Below are 14,736 nucleotides of genomic sequence, written 5' to 3'. Positions count from 1 at the left end.
AGAATGGAGGAGCGGAAAGGAACTGGCCACCCTACCGCACGTAAACTCCGGCTCAGGAACACCTCTGCGGAGGTTTGGACCTGCCTTCGGGCAGAATAACCCTTACCTTACCCTTGACTCTCATTTTACTCTTACTGAATAGACCAATACAATGTGAAAAAGCCGAGAGCATGAGAATGGGCGGTTCGAACTGAAGACCTCGCCGGAATAAGGATGTAACCAACAAATTAGGAGATAAAAAGTATTTTGGGGGTTTATTTCATAATGTACTCTAGTCGAACCAATTGCATATGCAAGTATACAAATGAATTCGTATTATATTAAAAACAATATTTGATTATTATGGTGGGTTCGAACCTCACTGCTGGCAGTCCTGAAGCTGGTTTTCCGTGGTTTTCCATTATCACACAAACCAAATGCTGGGGTTGTACCTTAATTAAGGCTACGGACGCTTCCTTCCCACTTTATCTCTTTCCTCTCCCATCGTCACTATGTCGACTTAGTTAAATGTAACATAAAACCTTTCCACTCGGTCAAACACACAACTTCGCTATAAATTATAACACTATAACATCTATTATATGTTTCACGGCCGGTAGACGCAGAGTGGGTTGCGGCCCACAAGTGGCCACGGCTGCTCCGTGGTCCAACAGCTGTGCACTCTAAACTGGCCAACCGAACAGAGGAGGGGTGGCCATGGCTCTACTGTGGCTCTACGCCTCTGTATTCGCGAGACGGGACAGGACTGGACCTCACGGCTGGTCCCCACCGTCGGCTGTCCTAAGAATGGTTTTCCGTGGTTTTCCATTCGCCTGCACTAAGGCGAATGCCTGGACAGTTCCTAGTATAGGCCACGGCCACGGCCACCAACCCCCTCACCTTCTCCGAGCATCTCCTTCACCGTTACAAATCTTCCGGCCTGAGAGACGGCGTTACCGTCTAAAAGGCCCGCCTCCCCCCTTCAGGGGAGGAATGAAAACATTTTTGTAGTGGTAGTCGTATTTTTTACTGGATGTTATAGTGTCACAATTTATATTGAAATTGTGCGTTTGACAGACTGGAAAGATGTTATATTACAAACACACAGTAGGTATTACATAACATAACAGGTTCGCCCATGTGGTGTAGTGGTTAGCGTGATTAGCTGCCACCCGTGGAGGCGCGGGTTCGACTCCCGGCTCTGCCACGAAATTTGAAAAGTGGTACGAGGGCTCGAACGGGATCCACTCAGCCTCGGGAGGTCAGCTGAGTAGAGGGGGTTCGATTCCCACCTCAGCCATCCTCGAAGTGGTTTTCCGTGGTTTCCCACTTCTCCTCCAAGTAAATGCCGGGACTGTACCTAACTTAAGGCCACGGCCGCTTCCTTCCCTCTTCCTTGTCCATCCCTTTCAATCTTCCCATCCCACCACAGGGCGCCTGGGCGAGGCACTAGTCCTCCCCAGTTGTATCCACCTGACCCAAAGTCTCATGCTCCAGGACACTGCCCCTAAGGCGGTAGAGGTTGGATCCCTCGCTGAGTCCGAGGGTAAAAGCAACCCTGGATGTTAAACAGATTAATAAAGAAAGAAAGCAGGAAAGAACATAACAGAACGTAGACCTAAGTAAACCAATGGATGCGTGCTGAAAGCCAAAGTGAGGCTTGGCACACTTAGTGTGCTTGGCGAGGTTAACCAACGTATAACTAAGTAAATAAAACATCTCTACGAACACATGAAAAGAAACGCAAAGAAATACACTGACTGACAGAGCAAATGCAACACCAAGAAGGAGTGGTCAGAACGTTATGCCAATTGCAGGGTAGACTGACGTCACTGAGGCATGCTCATGATGTGAAATGCGCCGCTGTGCTGCGCACGTAGCGAACGATAAATGGGACACGGCGTTGGCGAATGGCCCACTTCGTACCGTGATTTCTCAGCCGACAGTCATTGTAGAACGTGTTGTCGTGTGCCACAGGACACGTGTATAGCTAAGAATGCCAGGCCGCCGTCAACGGAGGCATTTCCAGCAGACAGACGACTTTACGAGGGGTATGGTGATCGGGCTGATAAGGGCAGGTTGGTCGCTTCGTCAAATCGCAGCCGATACCCATAGGGATGTGTCCACGGTGCAGCGCCTGTGGCGAAGATAATCTACAAGATTGCACAGGCGTTAATGAAGGCATTATAATCCTTATACCCAAAGTCGCCGCACCACGAACTGTATCGGATTTCCGCCCGATAACACTCCTCAACACCGATTACAAAATCTTCATGAAAATACTGGCGAAAAGAATACGTCCCTACCTTAATAACATCATCAAAGAAGGGCAAACATGTGCTATACCCGAAAGGAAAATTACCCACATCCTACAGGCAGTAAGGAATGCAGTGTTACACTTTGAAGCAGAACCAACTGAAATGGGCGCGATTCTAAACCTGGACTTCCGAAAAGCTTTCGACAGAGTGCATCATGGGTACTTGTTAGCAGTGCTGCAACGCTTGGGTCTCCCAACCGCAATATGCAATCTTATTCGAAACCTGTATAGTTCGGCGCATTCTCGAATCCTTCTTAATGGACTCTTTTCCAGACCAATTCCAATTAAGACATCGGTACGACAAGGATGTCCCCTCTCAATGACTCTTTTTGCTTTAAGTATTGAGCCCTTTATTCGGGCAGTCCACTTTGTACTGTGCACGATTCCCAACCCCCAGAGCCTGTTCACGGTTGCAGCCTATGCTGACGACGTCACCATATTACTGCAGACACCAACCGTTGCCCCACAGTTGAAGAGTATAATAACAACTTACGAGAAAGCCTCTAATGCCCAAGTCAGTTATAAAAAATCCGAGATACTACCGCTTGGTAGCTGGTCACAAGAGATGACAATTGCGTCCATACCTATTAAAGATAGAATTAAGATTTTGGGATTAGTGTTTACCCCTAATATGTCCCAAAATATTGACATAAACTGGTCAACCATAGTTTCGAGGGTACGCGCCACATTGTCAATCAGTTTGAGTCGAAACCTGAACATCATCCAAAAGGTGTGGCATATAAACTTGTATGCCTTGTCTAAATTGTGGTATGTGGCACAAATTCTACCCATGCCGGTAAAAATAAGCCAGCGAGTTGAACTCTGTATTAGTTATTATTTGTGGCGCGGATATATGTTTCGTGTCGCAAGGTCACAAGTGAGAAAATCCGTAGCGCAAGGAGGACTGGGTCTCATAGCAGTCGGCGAAAAATGCCAAGCGCTTTTAATGCGAGAGATAATGATTGCGAAGACGGGAGTAGGAGCTGCTCATAATACTTACTTTTGGAATATACATCAGCAAAACCTGAAGTATTTAGTGCCGACTCGATGTTTTAGAAGAGCGCTGCAAGCGATAGATACGGTACGAGTGACAGGAAACAACGTTCCTCCTACACGAGTAATATCCAATCATCTATTACAGAAGAACGACACACAACCCCAGATCACGGAGAAGTACCCAAATCGGAAATGGAATGAAATCTGGAGAAATTTCAAAGATCCTCTTATACCAACTGACTGGAAAGTAGCCGCATATAAAGCTATAAACGAAATTATTCCCACAGAAGATAAAAAATTCCGTCACAACATCACCCGATCCCCACTTTGTAAAAAATGTCTGGAGGTAGACACACAGAGGCATAAACTTACTACCTGTGGAAATGTCAAAGTTATCTGGAAATGGTTTTGTTCTGTGCTAAGACAGATGACAGGATCGACAAATCCTAATGCAGCTTACAGAGCAGCCTTAGAGCTCGATTTCGGTACGCAGCACTTGAAATTTGCGCAAACCTGGCTTGTCATGGGGTATCTTTATTTTGTCCAGACAAACGAACAGTGCTCCCTTAACACGTTCATTCGTCTTCTAAAAGATGCCAAACGAACATTACTGAAACGTGTGCCATCGAGAGAGAAACATCAAGTTAAGGAACTCGAGAGTGTTTCATTATAACAGTCGAATGGTCGTGTAGTGGATGGTGCAGTGTTTTTCACGCAGTGTGTTTTGTGCCAATGGCTTTTTTTTTTTCCCTCTCAGTTGAAATGACTACTCTCTAGAACAATCAGGACAGAAGGACTTGTGACTAGTGCACATTATACTGTAATAAGAGATTCAGTGCTTTGCTTGATGTGTTACTTTTGTATGTTGATACTGTATCTTGTTATTTGTGAGAAATAAATGATTATTAAAAAAAAAAAAAAAGATGGTTGGCGCAGGGACATGTGGCACGTGCGAGGGGTCCAGGCGCAGCCCGAGTGACGTCAGCACGCGAGGATCGGCGCATCCGCCGCCAAGCGGTGGCAGCCCCGCACGCCACGTCAACCGCCATTCTTCAGCATATGCAAGACACCCTGGCTGTTCCAATATCGACCAGAACAATTTCCCGTCGATTGGTTGAAGGAGGCCTGCACTCCCGGCGTTTGCTCAGAAGACTACCATTGACTCCACAGCATAGACGTGCACGCCTGGCATGGTGCCGGGCTAGAGCGACTTGGATGAGGGAATGGCGGAACGTCGTGTTCTCCGATGAGTCACGCTTCTGTTCTGTCCGTGATAGTCACCGCAGACGAGTGTGGCGTCGGCGTGGAGAAAGGTCAAATCCGGCAGTAACTGTGGAGCGCCCTACCGCTAGACAACGCGGCATCATGGTTTGGGGCGCTATTGCGTATGATTCCACGTCACCTCTAGTGCGTATTCAAGGCACGTTAAATGCCCACCGCTACGTGCAGCATGTGCTGCGGCCGGTGGCACTCCCGTACCTTCAGGGGCTGCCCAATGCTCTGTTTCAGCAGGATAATGCCCGCCCACACACTGCTCGCATCTCCCAACAGGCTCTACGAGGTGTACAGATGCTTCCGTGGCCAGCGTACTCTCCGGATCTCTCACCAATCGAACACGTGTGGGATCTCATTGGACGCCGTTTGCAAACTCTGCCCCAGCCTCGTACGGACGACCAACTGTGGCAGATGGTTGACAGAGAATGGAGAACCATCCCTCAGGACACCATCCGCACTCTTATTGACTCTGTACCTCGACGTGTTTCTGCGTGCATCGCCGCTCGCGGTGGTCCTACATCCTACTGAGTCGATGCCGTGCGCATTGTGTAACCTGCATATCGGTTTGAAATAAACATCAATTATTCGTCCGTGCCGTCTCTGTTTTTTCCCCAACTTTCATCCCTTTCGAACCACTCCTCCTTGGTGTTGCATTTGCTCTGTCAGTCAGTGTAAAATGCCGCTGAGAGAGTGGAGATATACCGCGCAAGAGCAGGAATAAATAAACCAGATGAAATATGCAAATTCTTTCTGATTCAAAAACACCTATTAGAAATGCTATTGCACGTTGCCCGATTCTGTACATGGCAGCACTATTTTCATAACTTGCCAGGTTAGAGCACAATTTGAAATTACTGAAGGTATTCCATGTGTGATAATTGTTATCTTTGGATAAAGTATGTATTTAAACCCACAAAAAAGAGTAGAAATCAGAAATCAGGTACAAGAGAGCTCACATCAGAACTAGGAACTGTGTAGAAAAGGTGTGTGGTATATGGAAGAGACTTTGTATGAATAATAATAATAATAATAATAATAATAATAATAATAATAATAATAATAATAATAATAATAATAATAATAATAATAATAATTGTTACGGAGTTATCCGTGGTAGTTAGAGGTGAAAGAAGGTGCTGGGATGAATAGGTCTTAACTTACGAAGTTAAAGTTAATTTAAAATTTAACAAAGGTTATATTTTCTTTTCAAGATCAAGAAATAACAAGTATAACAGGAACTCAGTTGTATATCAACAAGTTAAGAAGGTACAATTACAATTTGTTAATGGATTTGGGCTTCGAGCCCCCAGACACACAATCCTTGAGCAATGAGCCCAACTTTACTTATGTACAAGGTTCAACAAAGGGGCAGAAAACCCCAATCATACCAAGGAGCACTAGCTCCCAATTACCCAGTTAAGCCTGCTCGAGGCACACAGAAACCAAATTTAAGAAAGAGCAACCCGCTTTCAAAGTTCAAGCCTATTCAAAGGCCACACCAAACTCCACCTTTAAGCTGCCCTCCAGGCACACAAGAACAGGGGTAAAAATACCCAACCTACTGAGGCCTATTAAGTAAAGAAACAGGATAATTACATGGCCCCAAAATACCAACATAAGTGGAGCCGTAACTTGCACTCCTAATACACCTTTTTAAAACCTATTTGGCTCTTAGGCCGCTTATGCAAGGGCTAATCCCATACTACGGAGGTGACACGATAGGAAAATTTATTACATTATGAAGGTATGAAAACGTAGTCACCTCAAAAACAATATGAGACTGAGCTCGAGAGGGTTAGGCACTCTTTATCCCGATTTGTAGTTAAAGAGACGGAATTTATACCAAGTATCTTTTACATTTTAAAGGAAGGTTGCATGATAAAAGTTTCGAACCTGCCCCGAGGTTTAAACTGCTGAGCTAGCAAGCAAGGAAGTTATTAAAAGGCCATTACCTGATGGATGAACTGCCGCTCGAAGAAAGAGGCGCTTCCCGCCCTCTGCTACATAATCACACTAGGATAGATGTTACTGAAGTGGCACCGAGACAAGAAAATCAGCAGTTTATACACCCTCGCGGAAAATTCGAGACCTTTCATTAATGATAGGACACACCCACAGCAGTTTATTGGTTACAGAACATAGTTACAGAGCAGGATGGGGAAGAAAGCCCCGATTGGCCGAAAATTAATTTAAGAAATTCGGGATTGGCTAATTTCAAAACAAGCGGAAAGAGAAAAGTTATACTGCCAACCCAAAAAATGACTGAAAGAAATTTAACAAAGAACAAACTTATGAACACAAAATTTCTCAAAAAACAGTTCCTTCACTTCGCACCAGGGTGCACAATTGTAGTTCTTCAGTAGTGCCATCTAGAAGAGAATGTTCACACTTCTCACTACAGAGAAAACAAATATAAATCGAAAAAGACACAGTTCAGAACTCTTCAAAATTTACAATAGCGACATCTTCTGAGAAACTTTAGAATTAACATGGTTGTTAAAGTTCAGGCTTCCTCCAGTAGAGGAGTTTCAACTGGCGCAATGTTTGAATTAGCGGCGTGGAGGTGTACCGCCCGGTACAATAATAATAATAATAATAATAATAATAATAATAATAATAATAATAATAATATGAATAAGGTTTTACGTCCCATAAACTACTCTTAAAGTTTTTGGAGACGTCGAGGTGCCAGAATTTAGACTTGCAGGAGTTCTTTTAGGTGCCAGTAAATCTACTGACAGGAGGCTGACGTATTTGAGCACCTTCAAATACCACCAGACTGAGCCAGGATCGAACCTGCGAAGATATCGGAAGGCCAGCGCCTCAAACGTCTGAGCCACTCAGCCCGGCACGAAGTTGTATAAATTGTTATTCTGTCAAATCATTGAAATAATCTTTTCCGTGTGTGTAACTCTTTCTTGAAAAGGACTGTCTGTTCCAAATATTCAAGAAACAGAATTTCGGCACCTAATACCCATGCCATATTAAACAGCCCTACATCTGAGCTAAGAAATAGGAATGAACTGCTTGAAGCTGGAACAGTTAAACTAAGATTTTATCAAATTGTTAGCCTTAACCAATGTTGGTTAAATGCCAATTTGGTTAAGTTCAGTGCTTTTTTTTTTACAAGTTTCTTTACGTCGCACCGACACAGATAGATCTTACGCTGACGATGGGACAGGAAAGGGCTAGGAGTGGGAAGGAAGCGACCATGGTCTTAATTATGGTACAGCCCCAGCTTTTGACTGGTGTGAAAATGAGAGCCAGGGAAAACCATCTTCAGGGCTGCCTGACAGTGAGTTTCGAACCCACTATCTCCCGAATACTGGATACTGGCCGCACTTAAGCGACTGCAGCTATCGAGCTCGGTTTAAATTATTTTAACATGCAGTTAAATTTTAAATGAGGTTGAATAAACTGGGCCTTGATCTCCCAAACTAGCATTTATGAGTTGTTTTATAACCTGCTTATCTCAAGGAAGGAAGCGATCGTAGTTACTTGGTTTAATGCCTGATGTTTACAAACGTTAAACTTGCTTGTATCATGTATCAAGCCTTCCCTCCTCTATATACAAACAACCATGTACTGCGCACGCTAGGACGTGCGAGCAGGAGGGAGATATAATCCTGTCTTTGTTTGTCAGCACAAAGATGACTGTAAGTCGCTGAATACTCATTATAACAAACCACAGACGAATGTTGATTGTTAGATAGCCTGTAGTTCAGCGAAGCAGCATTCGGTTCCGAGGACCCTGGGTTCACTTATCGGCAGGTCGGGAGATTTTAGGCGATATCTCTTCACTTCCATCCGCCTCTGTGGTGTGGTGGTTACTGGTTAGTGTGATTAGTTGCCACCCCCAGCGGCCTGGGTTCCATCCCCGGCTATGCCACGACATTTGAAAAGCGTTACGAGGACTAGAATGGGGTCCAGTCAACCTCGGGAGGTCAAATGAGTAGAGGAGGGTTCGATTCCCACCTCAGCCATCCTCGAAGTGGTTTTCCGTGATTTCCTACTTCTCCAAACAAATATAGGGATAGTACCAAATTTAAGGCCACGGCCGTTTCTTTCCCTCTTCCTGGTCTGTCCCTTCCAATCTTCCCATCCCTCTGTAAGGCCCCTGTTCAGCATAGCGAGTGCCTGTTCTAGGTCCTGGTCCTCCTACCCAGTTTTATCCAAAACAAATCCCATGGCACTACAGCCCTTGAAGGGCCTTGGCCTACCAAGCGACCGCTGCTCAGCCCGAAGGCCAGCAGATTACGAGGTGTCGTGTGGTTCAGCACGACGAATCCTCTCGGCCGTTATCCTTAGCTTTCTACACGGGCCGCTATCTTAGGGGGCTGTCACACAGGCTCGATCGAACGACTGCGATCAACCGACTAAGAAAACAAACCTACAGAGGGCAGTGGCACCAGTCACACAGCATCGATCGTCAGCGATCAACTACGAGCGATGAAGATCGACTGGTTTGTGAAAACAAACGTGTCCGTTTTTCAGTCGCAGTCGTTCGATGATGGCGGACGCAACATAGTCATCTGTTGATGAAATCGAAACATTAATTTGCTTAGTGTATGAAAACAAAGTGGTGTATAATCCTAGACTCCCTGGATATAGTAATAGGGAGACCGTGAATTTTGTATGGCATTCTATAGCGTCGAGAACTGGGACAAAAACTGGTAAGTAATTATTATATTTTTACGATTATCTTATGAATAGTGTTATCATAGATTATTTATTGATAAAATATATTATACGGAATAGATTGGTAAAAAAAGTTATACTAGGAGAACTAGTAATTATCATTCTTGTAACTTAATTGAAGAAATGTTTGGAAAACATAAGCAGTGCTTTCCTAACCTCCATCTCGTACCGGTACCTAATGAAATGAATAGGCCTACCATTGTTCGCTTTAATGACAAATAAGTGTAGGCCTATGCCATAAGTAGGCCTAACATGTATATTTTCTTTGTCACAATATTCTGATTCATTGTTTCAGGAAAAAGTTGTGCCAAAACAAGGCAAATTCTGAAGGCTGGATATCGAACTTGGAGAGATAACATCCTCCCTCTCCTCCCAGGTTCTGCTGTACAGAAAACATAAAATGGGTCTACTTCAATGCTCTCAACTTTCTGGAACTCTTCATTGCTGGAAAAAGGTACAATTCTGTAATATTTATTTTTAAAAGTAGGCCTACACTACAGACCAGTGTTATAGTTGTGAAAGAGTGAGGGGAAGATTCAGTCTGTAGGCCATAAGTTCCACCCATCTGTTCATTAATTTATCAGATATAACTGAAAGTAATATAATATAATCCAACCTAACAATCATCTTACTAAAATAATTATTGAAAGTAACAATTTCTTAAGCAGAAGGCTTGTGTCCAGACTAAAATATAGCTCCAATTTAGAAGAATTGCATTAATATGTTGTTCATTTTTTTCAGTTCTGTAACAAACACATCTATGGAAGTGGCACCTGATGTGTGAGAGCCTTTTCACCAAGCTGAAATAGAGGAGGAGGAAGCAGAAATAATTTGTGTTGGAGGGGTCTTACTCCTACAGATCAGAAATTACTGAAGGGACTTCAACTTCCAGTCCAGTGGCTTCTGCTTCTACAAACAGCTCTGCCAGCAGTTAAAAATAAAAGAAACAGAAATGTGAAAGTGACAGTGATGTGTTAAGTGAATATTTAGAAAAGATACTGAAAAGAAAATGTAATCAGTGTTATTTTTAGTGTCTTTATGATGACATGGAAAGAATGAGTGTAGTAGGTCGAAGGGTTTTCAAAGTTAAAATTCAGGAACTGTTGTATACAGTGTTAGATCAAGAAAGAATCAAATAAAATTTATGTTCTTGAGAAATGTTCTACTTTTTTAATTAAATCAGTTTTTGTTATACTTATCTATCAATATTTATTTGAATCCTCAGTGAGTTATGTGTATTAGCACCTGATGGGAAAGAACATTAACTCCAATTTTTTTAAATTATTAGCATTATTACAACATCTTAATTTGTATATTTTATGTGGTAGAACATGTATGGTTTACAAGGAAAGGAGTATTTTGAAATACATGTAGTAGGTCCCTTCTGTGTGTATGTAGTAAGCAGTTGTACAGCACAGGTGGTCTGAAACCAGACCGGCGTATTGATAGTTCTGTCCAAGAGCTGACTTCCTTCTTTTGGTACCTATACTGTTGATCACAACTGCAAACTCATTGCATTAGGTATGTACAGCACAGGTGGTCTGAAACCAGACCAGTGTAAAGACATGAGTAGTTTTGTCCAGGAGCTAACTGTCTTCTTACAGAATACTGTTGAACACAACTGCAAGCTCATTGCATTGGGTTTACTGCATCTATATTCAATGTTGCCTACTATACTGCCATCCTGGAAGAATACACAAACTAAATACCTATTTGAAATTATCTACCTGTTCCAATTTTGTATTCTCAACCTGACATTCAGTTCTACTACTCTTCCCTACTGCCATCACTTAAGAATTGAAACGACTAATTTTCATGTCATATTCATTGCATCCTTTTTGAAGTTCCAAGATATTAGATTGCATAGTTTCAATAGACCAAGTCGTTTGCATAGGACAAAATTCTTACTAGAGTTATACCTGACAGAATCCCTCCCTGCCACCTTATACCTTTGTAACTTAGGTAGCCTTTATCTCCTCATTCCAAGTACTCTCCTGCCATTGGTACCTGTCTGCACCAGCAATCGCTACTTTCATGTCTGTTACCGTACTTATAATTTATTAATAACATATAGGCCTACAGGGGGCATCAAGGTAGACCGATTATTTTATTTCTAGTGCTGTAGATCCATATAAACAATGAAAAACAAAGATGAAAAATTCATTTGTAACTATTTTGACAGGTGTTTCTACCAAAGTTTTGTAGATTTTAATCTACAACATAAAAAAAACTTTATTTTGTGGGATGTGATATTAAGGGGATATGATGGCAGAACATGTACATATTTATAAAAAGTATATCCATATGACAGTTACATGCTTGTAATAAAAGGTTGAGTAGATTAATTACCCTGTAAGTCAATCCAAGATCTTAAAAGACCCATACACCCTACTCTGTCAAACATTAATTTATATAATTGGTATTTACAAACAGTTTTGACAGGCAATGTAAGATATAGCAAAATTAAATCATTTACCACCTGAGCAACAGGCCTAAATAACATTTTACTGTAGATGGCAATAGTATTTAGTTGTTAGAAAGGCACACTCTTCACTTCTAAAAATAGAAGGCAAGGTGCTTGTTATTAGCACTTATTATTTTTTGCAGTGTTTGGTTCTCATTTTGGGTTAAATTGAAGGCAAAGTTTTCATTTTCCTTGAACTGATTCATAAGGAAAGTATTTCAGGATGGATAGATAGGCTTGGTAGTGTTCATATCAGTAAAGAAGTTACATATGAACAATACACAGAAAGGCAAAATCAACATTGAGGTAAGAAAGAGAGTCCTACCAGACCTTTGCGGAAAAAGTTGTTACTCTGTACCAAGGAGTTTACCAGTAACTTGGATGGAAGTGCAGGATTTATATTAATTGGTTTATTATTGTCAAGTGAGCAATTAGAGCAGCTTGCCAGTGCGAAGTTTGGGGGGACAGTACTTTATGCTTAGTGATGAGGGTAATAAACAAGACCTTGTGTGTAATTTACATGTAGTTGTGACAAGTATCAGTCTATTACACTGCCAACTTATTAGAACAATATTCCAGAAGCTTTTCCTATAGTTATTAAGCTAGTGTAGAGCACTAGCCTCACCTGAACTCCTCAAGAAATGTACACATATGTGAATACACAGAACCCCAAAGAGAATTTACTTTGGAAGAGATGTCCATAGACAACCTTTCTTCACAGCCATTTGGTAAAATTAGCTGCTTTTGAAGCTGCTGTAGTCTTCAATGATATAAATTAAGACAGGATTGTCATTCTTGCAAAGTTTGGATATGGACCTGGATTCTTTGCACAAAACACAGTAGGCCTACAGAAATTCAGCAACATCTTTGTCATGAAAGCAATATGATACTATTCTGAACATGGCACAATAACAAAGAAGAGGAGAGGCAACAAGAGATTTGCAGAGGATCATGAGGGAGAGAAACAGTGTAAGGAACTCCAATACTTTTATCATTTTCACAATATTCAGAGCATATGTGCATTTTTTTTCCTTTCAAAATTATTTACAGGATTGTAATGAAACTTGGCACATTATTTCTACATTAGGTAATGTAAATTTTGACTGGAAGCATTTCTTGATATGTCTATTGTTTTGGTAGGTGGGATCTCACCAAGTGGTATGGAAAAAAAAAGCTGTTAACCTCCATCTAATAAACACCTCAAAATATCATTTGAAAATACGGTAATTATGCTCCAAGATCCAGCATCATTAAAACAAATAAGCATAAATGGTATTAGTCTTATATTTGAAGTACAATGAGCCACTGTTGTGAGGCTTTTGTTGGAACTTTCACCCTGTCAAGAATTCTGGCTGTAGTGCTCTATGAATGGCATCACATATAACAGGAACAAATCCACTGATGTATTGTGAGCAATCCTAAATCTGTATGAGTCACCAATGTCCAGAAACCTGTAGGCCTAAATAAATATATTTCCACTGGTCATTGTAGCACCTTCAAATTATGAATTCAAATTGATGTACATCACCGTTTTCAGTCCTTTTTTATCAATACTTTATTAGAATCCTACAGAATGCAAAGAAATGTACCTGCCACTAATCCTTTATTTGATATATTTTGCCACGGACATACAGTAGTTGTTTCGGAGGTGAACATCACTTCGGACTTTAAACCTAAAAAAATCGTTGTGAATATTGAATTTAACGATAGTGTCAGCCTTTCCTCAGAACTTATACTTTTCCAGTAATTTGTTTGCCTGATGTTTATTATTGACTTCATTTTTTCCTCTAATTCCTTATACCGTAATTATTGATGAACATTCGGTACTAGTTCCTGAATTTTTCTTCGTCATTCCACAACGAAGGCACACTTTGGTGGAATTCTCCATGGCTCTTTACCTTGTCCACTGCGATCGTCTGGTTCTTTCCTTTCTCCTAATATATTCATAGGTTAGAATCATATTTCCACCCGAATTATCGCTTTCACAACACATTCTTTTTCTCCCGTGAATATGAATACGTCTGTAGCCTGTACGGTACTGGGCGGGAATATCAGCTGTTTCAGTGCAATCGATCCCTCTCGATCGATGAGCAGTGTGACAAGGTAAATGAATTTAGTCGTTAGTACTCGATGCCAGTTGGTCGCTCTTGATCGTTCGATGCCCTGTGTGACAGCGGGCTTACTGTCAGATAGCTCCTCGAATTAGCCCTCAGGTTCAGGTAAAAATCCCTGACCTGGTCGGGAATCGAACCCCGGGTCTCCGGGTAAGAGGCAGGCACGCTACCCCTACACCACGGGGCCGGCACCCAGTTGTATCACACGACCCATATTCTCACTCTCCAAGAACTGCCCTTGAGGCGGTAGAGGTGAGATTGCTCGCTGAGTCCGAGGGAAAAACCAGCCCTGGAGGGCAAACCGATTAAATAAATAATAAATTACTTTTTAACTTTTTGCTACAGCTTTTTCCCACACATGTGGTGTCGCGGGTGCAAACTGCTTCACACATATGTGATTTTGGCCATGTTTTGCGTCCGGATGCCCTTCCTGACGCCAGCCCTATATGGAGGGATGTAATTACTATTGCGTGCTTCTGTTGTAGTGGTTGGTAGTCTGGTATGTTGTCTGAATATGATGAGGAGAGTGTTGGAACTGACACATACTCCCAGTCCCCGAGCTAGAAGAATTAATCAGAAGTGATTAAAATATCCGAATCGGCAGGGAATCGAACCCGGGACCCTCTGAACCGAAGGCCAGTACGCTGACCATTCAGCCAACGAATCGGATTAAATAAATAATAAATAAACCTCGCTAATTCCCCTAACATTCGCCTCTGTGGTGTAGTGGTTAGTGTGATTAGCTGCCATTCCCGGAGGCCCGGGTTCGATTCCCAGCTCTGCCACGAAATTTGAAAAGCAGTACGAGGACTGGAACGGGATACACTCAGCTTCGGGAGGTCAACTGAGTAGAGGTGAGTTCGGTTCCCATCTCAGCCATCCTGGAAGTGGTT

At 42.2% G+C, this 14,736-nt stretch overlaps 1 protein-coding gene and 1 long non-coding RNA gene across 2 annotated transcripts in view; both read left to right on the top strand.

Annotated features, from left to right (window-relative positions):
• LOC136864771 (lysosomal membrane ascorbate-dependent ferrireductase CYB561A3) overlaps positions 1-14,736 on the top strand; it is a 317,068-nt gene that overhangs the window by 123,285 nt on the left and 179,047 nt on the right. The gene's annotated exons all lie outside the window — the stretch shown is intronic.
• On the top strand, positions 8,906-10,254 carry LOC137498568 (uncharacterized). Its single transcript, XR_011017859.1, has 3 exons — positions 8,906-9,240; positions 9,561-9,719; positions 10,007-10,254. It is a non-coding gene; the product is annotated as an uncharacterized lncRNA (long non-coding RNA).

This window comes from Anabrus simplex, chromosome 2, assembly GCF_040414725.1.
Source record: "Anabrus simplex isolate iqAnaSimp1 chromosome 2, ASM4041472v1, whole genome shotgun sequence".
Taxonomy (NCBI): domain Eukaryota; kingdom Metazoa; phylum Arthropoda; class Insecta; order Orthoptera; family Tettigoniidae; genus Anabrus; species Anabrus simplex.
This window is presented reverse-complemented; position numbering and strand designations above follow the sequence as displayed.